A 16,275-nucleotide genomic window follows, 5' to 3' on the forward strand; every position below is an offset into this window, starting at 1 on the left:
GCAAAAACTCCTTTCTTTTTAGTCTCTGTTGTGACTGAAGAAAATCTATCGGCCCCCCTTTATATAAACATTTCCCCGAGGTTTCGACTGGCTCAAAGGTCAGACATCGCTACGGCAAACTTAAAATCAGTGCCCTGGCTGTACTGCCTCTTTGCAAGATAAATATATGCACAGACGCATCATATAGCCCCGCCGGAACTGACAGATACCATGCAATTATTTTTGTGCTTATTCTAAAACTGAAGTGTAAAAGCTTTGCTCTAGCACAATTAGAGTCTAGCATATGCTGGAGTTCCAATCAGAGGTCATCACGCCAGCAGCGTTTCTTTTGGCAGCTCCGTAAGCGTTGTTACTGCGGGTTAAACACACTGTGAATGTGGATGAGCAAAATTGATTTGCAATTGGACACCAGCCAGTTGCGAGCATAATGTAATGTCAAATTCAAATCCTGACATCGCTTAATTCCGCTAAGTTAACAAGTATGATATAGTGTGCTTAATTGCATAGACAATGGCATTTATCGTTCAGACACTATTTTATTTTAATGATATGATAAAATCCTTAACTGTCTTTGTGAACTTACACCGAACCGTTCCTGCATTGTATATTCAGGCAAAATTATAAATCAAGTTACAGGTCTCCGAATTTTCCAAATAAAGTTATTTTCCTATTCATTGTTATAAGAAGCAGACTTGTTCTTTGTGGGCATTTTAAGATGCTATCTGAGTCACAATGAACTATCATTTAAGTTGCCATCAGCGTGGTGTAGTTGGCATTGTGGATTACTTTGCTGTCCTTTAAAATGACCAGTTACATCTGTTATCCCCCTGAAGTTATTGTACTTGAATATCTAAATGGCACCAGTGATTTGTGCTGAAGTCTTCCTTGTGTATTTAAAAATATGCAGTGAAAGTACAATCTGTGATAACGGGAAAGGTGTGAAAGAGGAAGGGAGAGAATAGTGTGCTAGTGTGGTTTAAGAGCAGTGAATTGCAGGGCACTTTGTTCACAGAAAGGTCATTTGAGGTGGGAGATTTATCTTCGCCAATCCCCCACTTTAACAATTATGAGGCGGTAGATTATTGATAAACTCTTGCTAGGTCAGTGACCTTTGACTCTGGGGTTGAGTTGAGCCTGCAGGTGAGTCCAAGGAGATCCAAGTCCAGGAGATATCAGGGAAAGGTACAAAGAAACCAAGTTTTCTCTTTTGGGTGCTGACTACTCGCTTATTTTAATAATCGATATCGTGATAAATTCTAAACAGATGTTTATTCCACTCTTTTGTCATTTTTAATGCTGCAGTTTGAGGCAGTTTGCTGATCTACATTACACTGGAAGGAAGAAATGCTTCACATTTCACTGTAATAGAATTTAGTTCAGCAACTTCCATCTCTGGTGTCAAACATCATGTTCGGGTTACATGAGCAACTTCCCGACACAATCTCAACCAAACACAAGATTAAAAGTTCCATAAAGGTAAGGCAGCCGATGGCATCGAATGGCATTACAACGAACAAAGGTTTTTATTTTTCTACTTACTGAGAATGTTTCAGCCTTGGCATTTTTATGACATGGCCCAAAGGTTTCATGTCTCTCCACACACCTCCTTGATAAATTGAAAATGAAACATCACCCAGCAGACTTTCCTGTGCTGGTCATAAAACTCAGCTGAATTTTTCCATTTTAATTTAAAAGTTCTAGTAATAAAGCTTTCATAATCTGTCCATTATTAATATTTAATAATAATGTAGAATTCAGCCACAGAAAATACACTTCTAAGACTTTTGGAAAGGTTGCTTTGTTTTGCAGGTGAAGTATTTAGTATTGGCAAGAGTTTAGGGGTCACAAACGTGGCTGGCTTTACATTTCCAAGAAAAGAAGGAAACTTGTACACATTACTGGTGTTCCTGGTTGTTTACTTATGGGGTCATCTGTGCTGTTGTTCAGTTGGTTTATTTCTGGTCAATAGAAGTCAGCATGGGATTTACATTTTGTTATAGGATTCCTTCAGTAGAACTACAGCAGCAACAGGAATGTATCACATGTGATGAAACCATATTGCTCATGTATTATATTTCCAGCAGCAGCTATTTATTTTTTGTTTATTTAACCTTTATTTTACCAGGTGAGTTAGTTGAGAACAAGTTCTCATTTTCGATAAAGACCTGGTCAAGTCTCTTTCTGAACGGATTCTGAAGCTGATCATTTACACTTCCCCATATTATATTAGGTGGCATCGAGCAGAATCAGTTTGGAGGTGCAAGTTAATTATGGTGTGGCCTACTGACGATTCAGAGGCATAACGTCTTAACGCACAGCCATAAGTCAACCTTTAGGGTCATGTCTGCCCTCATAATTACTCTCCTTAATTTTTTTCTATTTCTTTGTTAATGTGTTAGTCAGCACTAAAAAATCTTCCTCTGAGCTAAATTTGGATTTACAGTTAAATCATTTGTGAGTGTTACGGCCACCAGTACTGGTGTGCCATCTGGTTTCTGGGGTGATGTCCTGTTGGGCTTTTGTGTGGGGGAAAATTACATGTGTGGGTTCAGCTGTGGTTGTTCCAGAGTCTCTGGAACCCCAGCTGCCAGCCATTCCAGCTGACGACGCCAGAGCTGAGGACCTGCACTGCAATTCGGTTCTCCCCGCTCTCCGACCTTCCTGATTGGGCCACCCTCCAGCTCCCCTCCACCTCTGACCAACCAGATGCAGCCAGCACCACACCTGCAGGCTATATACCTGCAACCATTCTGTTAGTCTGGGTGGCTGGTACTTGTGACCAGTTTGCCCAGGTGCCTCTGTGTGTGAGGTCATTTGTTTGCATTTTGATGAGTTCTGGTCTGAAGGTATGTGTGGTTGGGTTGGTGGGTACCGCAGAGCACTTTGGTCTGTAGACACTCGTGGTGAGTGCTACAGATACTTTTGGGCTTAGTGAAGAAGCCATTCGAGTTTTTCGCTACCTGTGTGATCAATGTGTAAATGTGAGGCACCAGTTTTTTTTAGTTTGTCTTTGCACTGTTGTATTGGTTTTTGTTACTGGTGGTGGGTGTTGCTGTTGTACTTATGTTAGGGAGTTTAGTTGCTTTGTTTTGGGTTTAGATAGTCTGGGAAACTCTATGAGCCTTCATTTGGTTTTTATTCTGTTCTTTGATTTAGCAACACTCACCAATTTTGTGTTCTGTATTGTCACTCTTATGTTCCGTTCACCACTAAGCAATAAATCCCTTCACCTCAACCAATAACATCTGTTTTTTTTGTTTTTTTTTTTGTTGCATCCAGTCAACCCCCAGAGGTTGGATCGGAACAGTGAGGATTACTTTAAAGGGTAACTCCAAGGACAATGTCGTCAAGGGTATCTCGGCTTCGGCTGGAAAACATGGAGGCTGTTGAAATGTTAGTTTCTACTTTGCTCCATTATTTTAGAGGTTAACTGTTTAAAAGCCTATTCCCTATAAATGATGTTAATATCCAGGTAATTTGGAATTGTGCATGTCTTCAGAATGGACAACTATGATTAAGTTTTCTTTAAAGTATAAATAAAATGCTCACTAATGTATTTTATCCGTTGTTTGCTAGAATATCAGATGTTGCAGGACTATTAAACAGCATTTGGTTAAGGCTAGTGAAAGGTCGTGGTCTGGTCCAATGCAATTAAGTCTACAAAGACTAGAGACAATGTCAATTAACATACAACATTCAACATTTGGAAACCAAAAATCTTTCTGAATCAGAGCGCTTTTACTGCCTAAAGCTAACCACAAATGGCACTGTGGGTGATAACCTCAGACTCTGGTCAAAGTGCACTTTGTACAGATAGGGATTAAGTTTGCAACCACACATAATTTACAGGATCCCTCCAGGCTAGAAGTGAAATCTCTCAGTTGAAAATTTTGTGAATCCTCCACATTTATAGACGTCACTGGAACATCCCTGAAAACTGAATGAATTACAAACTGATGTTGTAGAGGAGCTCGATACACAATATGAGTTGAGCACCGATCACATTTTAGCATTACATCGTTGTTGTTACAGTTTGATCCACACACCGAGAACCTGCAACAATGCATCATATTTAAAAACAAGCCTTTGGTATAGTCTCTGTTTTTTTTTTGTATAACACAGCAACCATTTTAAATCCAAATCCATCATTTGGTTCAGTCTAACCCTCTGTGTGTCATGTCTACAGCGACACCGCTATTCTTGCTGAAATGTCAACAGATTTTGATGAAGGTGTACACAGGAGCAGTTGTGAAGTGGTGGTTCTGGAGATTCGGAGGAAAGTAGACTATGATGCCAAGCAATCATCACGAGCCTCTGTCGTTCCTGTTTCACACACTGATTCAACCCTGATTCACACACAAAAAAGCAGCTGTCACTTGTCACAGCGTCCTGAAAGACGGACATCATTTGCATGAACAAGACAAATATCCTTTTAACTTACAGGTAGGATGTGCATCAACACTGTTACAGACTTACAGATCTGTCCCATGGAATTCAAAAACATATTTCTCAGGAAGTTAAGAGCCCAAAGGCAGTTTTTTTTTTTTGAAAATATTGATATGAAAATTCAGCAAGTCAAATATTCAACATCTGACCAAAAGCCTGACCCTAATATCAACCTCCCCTTAGGCTGAGAAAAACCCTAAGAAAATAAAACATTTCATCGGTTAAATATTTGATCTGAATGCTTGTCAGGGCAAGTGTAAGCCTATGAGTTTCCCATATACCTCTAATGCTCTTGAACACTGAGAGGGTTGTCAGATGATGCAAAGAAAACCCTCCTAAAGGGTAAGCATTAGTGACAGAGGAATAGAGCGCAAGAGGGAGATAAAAAAAATAAGAGGAGAGGAGGAGAAAGAACTCGTCAGTGAGGTTATTAAGAGAAAAGAGCAATTCAATCTGACAGAGGGCAGCCCGGCATGGGCAAGAAAGAAGAATAGGCTGAGAAGCACTTCAAAGCATGATTGGTAACTGATTCGCTCCTGCAAACAACGTACAGTGTAACAATTTCTGCAAAAGAAGAATAAGTATGCACTGTACACTCAGAAGAGTTAGTGTGAGACTGCACACATTTCGTTGCAAATTAAACAGAGTTGTGCATGATTTCCACTATGACATTTTAAGAGAATCAAGTACCCCAGAGCAGCTTAGTTTGACAAACATGACAGGAGCATCAGGGCGTAAAAGCAGCGCCGTTTCTTTCTTTTAGCATTCATTGGCAATGGTCTGTTCCCACTGTTGCTTCTTCAGAGACCTTTAGGCAGAATATAATTTTAATCAGATGTCTGATTAGTACGACCTTGGGAACTGTCTTCATTCCACAGGGTAACTGACTGCAGCTGAAGATTGGTGTTAAGTTTCGTCAACACTCCTCGGAGCGAGTCTAGAAAATGTTAATTAACTCATTGATTGAGGTGGGCGGTTCATTTTAAAAGCAGAAGTCGAGGTCTCTGGTGTGGGAAGACAAAAGAAAAAAAAATACTGCCGTGCATATCAATGGCTAACATCAGTAGCTTCTGCAAACCATATTCCTGCACTCCAAGGACGCGTTTGGAATCTGTTTCTCATCGAGGCCATACATGCAAAACAGACCAACCAAGAATGTTTTTGCCTCCAATACTACTGCATTAATTACTGTGCTTACTGTGTACTGTATATGATACTTGCAAGTGGGGGAAGTACAACAGGGAGTTTTGCTTTTGAACTCATTTAGGAAACTGGGTTAAATCTTATCATCAGTGGTTTTGTTTGCTTGTGTGAACGTGAGGACAACAGCCCCTTTGTAAAGTCAGTCAGCTTCACAGAAGAGTTTTCAACATGCATTTCAGTGAAAGGCCTTGGCATTTACTGTGATTTTTCTCAAGAATGTCAGGAATATACAAATGCATGTCATCCAGCATTTTGTGTCACCAGGTTACTTCGTTTTCTCTCCACTTCCATTTTTCTCTCCATCCTTGGACTGCCATACCGAGTCGGAGATGGGCTTTTGTGTCAAGCAAGAGGTAATTGAAAAGTGCAGAAAAGAAATGTTTTCAATCAGATTCCGAGGGCTTTGTCCTCTCGCAAGCAAATGTAACCGGTCCCAAAACAAAGGATGTCGCATTTCGCGTTGACAGCAATGTGTAGGAAAAATCACCAAAGCTTGTGCAGGGGCTGCCACAAGACTTCTTTGATTGCTTGTTCCTCTTATATATATATATATATATATATATATATATATATTATGGCATGCCGTTTAGGAAATTATATATATAATGAAAGTCGATATATATATAATGAAACTTGATATATATATAATGAAACTTGATATATATATAATGAAACTTGATATATATATATATATATATATATATATATATCAACTTTCATTATATATATATCGACTTTCATTATATATATATCAAGTTTCATTATATATATATATCAACTTTCATTATATATATATGGCATGCCGTTTAGGAAATTATATATATAATGAAAGTCGATATATATATAATGAAACTTGATATATATATAATGAAAGTTGATATATATATAATGAAACTTGATATATATATAATGAAAGTCGATATATATATAATGAAACTTGATATATATATAATGAAACTTGATATATATATAATGAAACTTGATATATATATAATGAAACTTGATATATATATAATGAAACTTGATATATATATAATGAAAGTCGATATATATATAATGAAACTTGATATATATATAATGAAACTTGATATATATATAATGAAACTTGATATATATATAATGAAAGTCGATATATATATAATGAAACTTGATATATATATAATGAAACTTGATATATATATAATGAAACTTGATATATATATAATGAAAGTTGATATATATATAATGAAACTTGAGATATATATATAATGAAAGTCGGAATATAGAATGTTCAGATTTTCATTCCATCTATTCAAAGTTTCATTCCATATATTCAGACTTTTTCCTACTGAGCCCTGGAAGGACATGGCAAACAAAAACAGGAACCTTATTGGACATTTGCTCTTCAGATGAGCTCTTCTGTGATTATCTGTCTTCATGGTTGTCACAGGGAACGGCGACTACGTTTGAGAAAACAGGTAATTTTTAGAGATGTTTTGATTCTGAACACTGAACGTGTTAGCATTAGCTTAGCTACTTAGCTTCGACTACATTTGCATCCCTACATAGCTTAAAGGTTAAACACATGCACCATATGTTGATGATAATGATAATATCTATGTTTATCTTTATAGCTGGTCTTAAGGCTAATTACGAGGCAGAGGTCAGCTGCTGCCTGGACACATCCATGATCACGCCACTGGTGGGACACAATTGTACTGGATTTCAGCTGAAGGCTGTTGTTCTGTCCAAACTGAGACATTTTTATTGTGACTACCCTCCACTGTTGTTAGCTTTTGATTCAATAAATTTTTTTGAGATGAGGAAATCACTATTGCATGTTTCTAGTTAAATACCCTATTTTTATGATATATCACTAAAGCATGCACTTTTTATATTTTCCATCAATTTCACCCAAAAGTTGAATAACTATTTGTGAGCAGTGTATGTAGACACATAATAGAAGCACATTTCAATAATATGTCTGCTGCAGTAGTGCAGTTTATCTACCTAGATTGGTGTAACAGTAAAAAAAAACACATATGCTACTGATGTTTCTGACTAAAATCTGCTTGAAAAGCACAACTGCTTATCTGTCAAAATGTGTGTAACAAAAGTGTGCACTGAACACTGAATAAAGTCTCTGTAGATTATAGACAAAATTTGCATCTCTCATCACAAATTTCTGTTTATTCACCCAAAGTGCATGAGTAAAATACAAAACAGGTGAAGTACTAAAAAAGATTTATTTTCTAGAAAAGCCAATAGTCAACAATGCAGTTTAATTCTGGGACAGTTGCTCCAGCACCGACGCCATGCGTCCCATCAGTGCAACCAAGGTTTTCATTCATCTTCTGGATGTTCTGGAGAATGGCAGAGGTCACGTCTTGGTGTCTTCCGATCTGTTCCAAGAACCGTTCCTCTGACCTCTCCAGATACTGCAGAGGATCCAAAGCAGCTTCCTGGTTCCCTTTTCCTGCATAAAAGCACCAAAAAGTACTAGTTGTCAGTAATTATTTTCTATTTTCATAAACACAGTTAACTTAAAGTAAATGTTCTATTTTGTGATTTTAGGATGGGTCAAAAGATAACATACTGATCATGTTGATGTCTGCATAGTCTAAACAGATCTTACTTGATTTGGTCTGTAGAGAGGAGGACGGCGTGGAGGAGCTGCAGGACGGAACCAGTAAGCTGCAGACTAGTGCTCCTGGTAACTGGACCTCATCATCCAAGGCCGACAACTTAATAAAATGAACAAGACATGCTGTTGATAGCATCTGTAATACAAATGATTTTATCCATTAACTGATTTATTGCTTTGTCCATACAATGTTAGAAAGTGTTACAAATAATACCTGTAATCATTTCCAACAGTGATAAATGCCTTGTTTTATTTTACAACAAAAAACACCAAAAGCATCTGTGTATAAGAAATCAGTGCATTGGATTTCCACATCTGCAAAGCTAGAAAATCACACATCAGAATTTTACCTTGAAATTATGAAAATAGCTGCAGATTACCAGTACTCTTTACTTCATTGTGTTAACTTGATCATTTGAATCAGTTTTTTAGACTTGTATTACTGATACGAAACATAATCAACACATAAATTAAAATGTGTTCGCAAAGAGTTCGCTGGTTCTTCAAGGAAAATTTCAATGATAACCATATAGTTCAGTAATATGATTAATGGGTCATTGTGTAACAGCGTGGGAGGTTCTGAATACAGGTCTTGGACTGAAATATTGCTGCTGCTTTCCTCCGGTTTTATAAGGAGTTGTTTCATAGCTTGTTAGCTTACCAGCGGCTAACTGGCTGGCAAACAATAGTTCAACGCCAACCTCCAATCAGTGATCCGGTGTCCGGACCGCGTTAGCTGGCGGAACGTTCATAATACTGATGTGGGACTGTTGTAGCTAGCGTATTCATAGTAGGATAACAGCAGGATGTTGGAGAAATAAAACTTACCATTATCAGGATCGCTGGTCTGCATGGCAGACTCTTAGCGCATCGCACTGCTTGAATGTCTGTGTATTTCAGGCCGATTTCAAAATAAAACTCAATAAAATTCTCGTCCGGGTGAGTGTCCTTCATTGTCGCTTCGCCATACGGACATGTCCCTTCCGGGGCTCGGTAGGAAAAAAAGATTTGATATATATATAATGAAAGTTGATATATATATATATATATAATGAAAGTCGATATATATATATAATGAAAGTTGATATATATATATAATGAAAGTTGATATATATATAATGAAAGTCGATATATATATAATGAAAGTTGATATATATATAATGAAAGTCGATATATATATAATGAAACTTGATATATATATAATGAAAGTTGATATATATATAATGAAAGTCGATATATATATATATATATATATATATATATATATATATATATATCAAGTTTCATTATATATATATCAAGTTTCATTATATATATATCAAGTTTCATTATATATATATCGACTTTCATTATATATATATATCAAGTTTCATTATATATATATCGACTTTCATTATATATATATCAAGTTTCATTATATATATATCAAGTTTCGTTATATATATATCGACTTTCATTATATATATATCAAGTTTCATTATATATATATCAAGTTTCATTATATATATAATTTCCTAAACGGCATGCCATATATATATATCAAGTTTCATTATATATATATCGACTTTCATTATATATATATCAACTTTCATTATATATATATCAAATATTTTTTTCCTACCGAGCCCCGGAAGGGACATGTCCGTATGGCGAAGCGACAATGAAGGACACTCACCCGGACGAGAATTTTATTGAGTTTTATTTTAAAATCGGCCTGAAACACACAGACATTCAAGCAGTGCGATGCGCTAAGAGTCTGCCATGCAGACCAGCGATCCTGATAATGGTAAGTTTTATTTCTCCAACATCCTGCTGTTATCCTACTATGAATACGCTAGCTACAACAGTCCCATATCAGTATTATGAACGTTCCGCCAGCTAACGTGGTCCGGACACCGGATCAGTGATTAGAGGTTGGCGTTCAACTATTGTTTGCCAGCCAGTTAGCCGCTGGTAAGCTAACAAGCTATGAAACAACTCCTTATAAAACCGGAGGAAAGCAGCAGCAATATTTCAGTCCAAGACCTGTATTCAGAACCTCCCACGCTGTTACACAATGACCCATTAATCATATTACTGAACTATATGGTTATCATTGAAATTTCCCTTGAAGAACCAGTGAACTCTTTGCGAACACATTTTAATTTATGTGTTGATTATGTTTCGTATCAGTAATACAAGTCTAAAAAACTGATTGAAATGATCAAGTTAACACAATGAAGTAAAGAGTACTGGTCATCTGCAGCTATTTTCATAATTTCAAGGTAAAATTCTGATGTGTGATTTTCTAGCTTTGCAGATGTGGAAATCCAATGCACTGATTTCTTATACACAGATGCTTTTGGTGTTTTTTGTTGTAAAATAAAACAAGGCATTTATCACTGTTGGAAATTATTACAGGTATTATTTGTAACACTTTCTAACATTGTATGGACAAAGCAATAAATCAGTTAATGGATAAAATCATTTGTATTACAGATGCTATCAACAGCATGTCTTGTTCATTTTATTTAGTTGTCGGCCTTGGATGATGAGGTCCAGTTACCAGGAGCACTAGTCTGCAGCTTACTGGTTCCGTCTTGCAGCTCCTCCACGCTGTCCTCCTCTCTACAGACCAAATCAAGTAAGATCTGTTTAGACTATGCAGACATCAACATGATCAGTATGTTATCTTTTGACCCATCCTAAAATCACAAAATAGAACATTTACTTTAAGTTAACTGTGTTTATGAAAATAGAAAATAATTACTGACAACTAGTACTTTTTGGTGCTTTTATGCAGGAAAAGGGAACCAGGAAGCTGCTGTGGATCCTCTGCAGTATCTGGAGAGGTCAGAGGAACGGTTCTTGGAACAGATCGGAAGACACCAAGACGTGACCTCTGCCATGCTCCAGACCATCCAGAAGATGAATGAAAACCTTGGTTGCACTGATGGGACGCATGGTGTCGGTGCTGGAGCAACTGTCCCAGAATTAAACTGCATTGTTGACTATTGGCTTTTCTAGAAAATAAATCTTTTTTAGTACTTCACCTGTTTTGTATTTTACTCATGCACTTTGGATGAATGAACAGAAATTTGTGATGAGAGATGCAAATTTTGTCTATAATCTACAGAGACTTTATTCAGTGTTCAGTGCACACTTTTGTTACACACATTTTGACAGATAAGCAGTTGTGCTTTTCAAGCAGATTTTAGTCAGAAACATCAGTAGCATATATTGTTGTTTTTTTACTGTTACACCAATCTAGGTAGATAAACTGCACTACTGCAGCAGACATATTATTGAAATGTGCTTCTATTATGTGTCTACATACACTGCTCACAAATAGTTATTCAACTTTTGGGTGAAATTGATGGAAAATATAAAAAGTGCATGCTGTAGTGATATATCATAAAAGTAGGGTATTTAACTAGAAACATGCAATAGTGATTTCCTCATCTCAAAAAAAATTATTGAATCAAAAGCTAACAACAGTGGAGGGTATGTCACAATAAAAATGTCTCAGTTTGGACAGAACAGCAGCCTTCAGCTGAAATCCAGTACAATTGTGTCCCACCAGTGGCGTGATCATGGATGTGTCCAGGCAGCAGCTGACCTCTGCCTCGTAATTAGCCTTAAGACCAGCTATAAAGATAAACATAGATATTATCATTATCATCAACATATGGTGCATGTGTTTAACCTTTAAGCTATGTAGGGATGCAAATGTAGTCGAAGCTAAGTAGCTAAGCTAATGCTAACACGTTCAGTGTTCAGAATCAAAACATCTCTAAAAATTACCTGTTTTCTCAAACGTAGTCGCCGTTCCCTGTGACAACCATGAAGACAGATAGATAATCACTGAAGAGCTCATCTGAAGAGCAAATGTCCAATAAGGTTCCTGTTTTTGTTTGCCATGTCCTTCCAGGGCTCAGTAGGAAAAAGTCTGAATATATGGAATGAAACTTTGAATAGATGGAATGAAAATCTGAACATTCTATATTCCGACTTTCATTATATATATATCAAGTTTCATTATATATATATATCAACTTTCATTATATATATATATCAACTTTCATTATATATATATCAATTTCATTATATATATATCAAGTTTCATTATATATATATCGACTTTCATTATATATATATATCAACTTTCATTATATATATATATATCAACTTTCATTATATATATATCAATTTTCATTATATATATATCAAGTTTCATTATATATATATATCAACTTTCATTATATATATATCAACTTTCATTATATATGTATATCAACTTTCATTATATATATATATCAACTTTCATTATATATATATCAAGTTTCATTATATATATATATCAACTTTCATTATATATATAATTTCCTAAACGGCATGTATGGCATGCCGTTTAGGAAATTATATATATAATGAAACTTGATATATATATAATGAAACTTGATATATATATAATGAAAGTCGATATATATATAATGAAACTTGATATATATATAATGAAACTTGATATATATATAATGAAAGTCGATATATATATAATGAAACTTGATATATATATATATATAATAAAAGTCGATATATATATAATGAAACTTGATATATATATAATGAAAGTTGATATATATATAAGGAAAGTATATCGACTTTCCTTATATATATATCAACTTTCATTATATATATATCAAGTTTCATTATATATATATCAAGTTTCATTATATATATATATCGACTTTCATTATATATATATCAACTTTCATTATATATATATATATACTTTCATTATATATATATCAACTTTCATTATATATATATCAAGTTTCATTATATATATATATCGACTTTCATTATATATATATATATCAACTTTCATTATATATATATCAACTTTCATTATATATATATATATACTTTCATTATATATATATCAACTTTCATTATATATATATCAAGTTTCATTATATATATATATCGACTTTCATTATATATATATATATCAACTTTCATTATATATATATCAAATCTTTTTTTCCTACCGAGCCCCGGAAGGGACATGTCCGTATGGCGAAGCGACAATGAAGGACACTCACCCGGACGAGAATTTTATTGAGTTTTATTTTGAAATCGGCCTGAAATACACAGACATTCAAGCAGTGCGATGCGCTAAGAGTCTGCCATGCAGACCAGCGATCCTGATAATGGTAAGTTTTATTTCTCCAACATCCTGCTGTTATCCTACTATGAATACGCTAGCTACAACAGTCCCACATCAGTATTATGGACGTTCCGCCAGCTAACGCGGTCCGGACACCGGATCACTGATTAGAGGTTGGCGTTGAACTATTGTTTGCCAGCCAGTTAGCCGCTGGTAAGCTAACAAGCTATGAAACAACTCCTTATAAAACCGGAGGAAAGCAGCAGCAATATTTCAGTCCAAGACCTGTATTCAGAACCTCCCACGCTGTTACACAATGACCCATTATTCATATTACTGAACTATATGGTTATCATTGAAATTTTCCTTGAAGAACCAGTGAACTCTTTGCGAACACATTTTAATTTATGTGTTGATTATGTTTCGTATCAGTAATACAAGTCTAAAAAACTGATTCAAATGATCAAGTTAACACAATGAAGTAAAGAGTACTGGTAATCTGCAGCTATTTTCATAATTTCAAGGTAAAATTCTGATGTGTGATTTTCTAGCTTTGCAGATGTGGAAATCCAATGCACTGATTTCTTATACACAGATGCTTTTGGTGTTTTTTGTTGTAAAATAAAACAAGGCATTTATCACTGTTGGAAATGATTACAGGTATTATTTGTAACACTTTCTAACATTGTATGGACAAAGCAATAAATCAGTTAATGGATAAAATCATTTGTATTACAGATGCTATCAACAGCATGTCTTGTTCATTTTATTTAGTTGTCGGCCTTGGATGATGAGGTCCAGTTACCAGGAGCACTAGTCTGCAGCTTACTGGTTCCGTCCTGCAGCTCCTCCACGCCGTCCTCCTCTCTACAGACCAAATCAAGTAAGATCTGTTTAGACTATGCAGACATCAACATGATCAGTATGTTATCTTTTGACCCATCCTAAAATCACAAAATAGAACATTTACTTTAAGTTAACTGTGTTTATGAAAATAGAAAATAATTACTGACAACTAGTACTTTTTGGTGCTTTTATGCAGGAAAAGGGAACCAGGAAGCTGCTGTGGATCCTCTGCAGTATCTGGAGAGGTCAGAGGAACGGTTCTTGGAACAGATCGGAAGACACCAAGACGTGACCTCTGCCATGCTCCAGAACATCCAGAAGATGAATGAAAACCTTGGTTGCACTGATGGGACGCATGGTGTCGGTGCTGGAGCAACTGTCCCAGAATTAAACTGCATTGTTGACTATTGGCTTTTCTAGAAAATAAATCTTTTTTAGTACTTCACCTGTTTTGTATTTTACCCATGCACTTTGGGTGAATAAACAGAAATTTGTGATGAGATGCAAATTTTGTCTGTAATCTACAGAGACTTTATTCAGTGTTCAGTGCACACTTTTGTTACACACATTTTGACAGATAAGCAGTTGTGCTTTTCAAGCAGATTTTAGTCAGAAACATCAGTAGCATATGTTTTTTTTTACTGTTACACCAATCTAGGTAGATAAACTGCACTACTGCAGCAGATATATTATTGAAATGTGCTTCTATTATGTGTCTACATACACTGCTCACAAATAGTTATTCAACTTTTGGGTGAAATTGATGGAAAATATAAAAAGTGCATGCTGTAGTGATATATCATAAAAGTAGGGTATTTAACTAGAAACATGCAATAGTGATTTCCTCATTTCAAAAAATTTTATTGAATCAAAAGCTAACAACAGTGGAGGGTATGTCACAATAAAAATGTCTCAGTTTGGACAGAACAGCAGCCTTCAGCTGAAATCCAGTGCAATTGTGTCCCACCAGTGGCGTGATCATGGATGTGTCCAGGCAGTAGCTGACCTCTGCCTCGTAATTAGCCTTAAGACCAGCTATAAAGATAAACATAGATATTATCATTATCATCAACATATGGTGCATGTGTTTAACCTTTAAGCTATGTAGGGATGCAAATGTAGTCGAAGCTAAGTAGCTAAGCTAATGCTAACACGTTCAGTGTTCAGAATCAAAACATCTCTAAAAATTACCTGTTTTCTCAAACGTAGTCGCCGTTCCCTGTGACAACCATGAAGACAGATAGATAATCACAGAAGAGCTCATCTGAAGAGCAAATGTCCAATAAGGTTCCTGTTTTTGTTTGCCATGTCCTTCCAGGGCTCAGTAGGAAAAAGTCTGAATATATGGAATGAAACTTTGAATAGATGGAATGAAAATCTGAACATTCTATATTCCGACTTTCATTATATATATATCAACTTTCATTATATATATATATATCAACTTTCATTATATATATATCAACTTTCATTATATATATATCGACTTTCATTATATATATATATCAAGTTTCATTATATATATATCAAGTTTCATTATATATATATATCGACTTTCATTATATATATATCAACTTTCATTATATATATATATCAAGTTTCATTATATATATATATCAAGTTTCATTATATATATATCGACTTTCATTATATATATATCAAGTTTCATTATATATATATCGACTTTCATTATATATATATCAAGTTTCATTATATATATATCGACTTTCATTATATATATATCAAATTTCATTATATATATATCAAGTTTCATTATATATATATCAAGTTTCATTATATATATATCGACTTTCATTATATATATATCAAGTTTCATTATATATATATCGACTTTCATTATATATATAATTTCCTAAACGGCATGCCATAGGCATGCCATAATATATATATATATATATATATATATATATATATATGGCATGCCGTTTAGGAAATTATATATATAATGAAACTTGATATATATATAATGAAACTTGATATATATATA

The 16,275-nt window shown here is 34.9% G+C and overlaps 1 protein-coding gene across 1 annotated transcript in view; it reads right to left on the minus strand.

Moving 5' to 3' along the window:
- Positions 1-11,131, minus strand: part of smtla (somatolactin alpha) — a 379,498-nt gene extending 368,367 nt beyond the window's left edge. The window contains exon 1 of the mRNA XM_051957890.1: positions 11,127-11,131. The gene's annotated coding sequence lies outside the window, so the exon portion shown is untranslated. The remainder of the gene's footprint in view (positions 1-11,126) is intronic.
- Positions 11,132-16,275: the final 5,144 nt, after the last annotated feature.

Source organism: Acanthochromis polyacanthus, chromosome 13, assembly GCF_021347895.1.
Source record: "Acanthochromis polyacanthus isolate Apoly-LR-REF ecotype Palm Island chromosome 13, KAUST_Apoly_ChrSc, whole genome shotgun sequence".
Taxonomy (NCBI): Eukaryota; Metazoa; Chordata; class Actinopteri; family Pomacentridae; genus Acanthochromis; species Acanthochromis polyacanthus.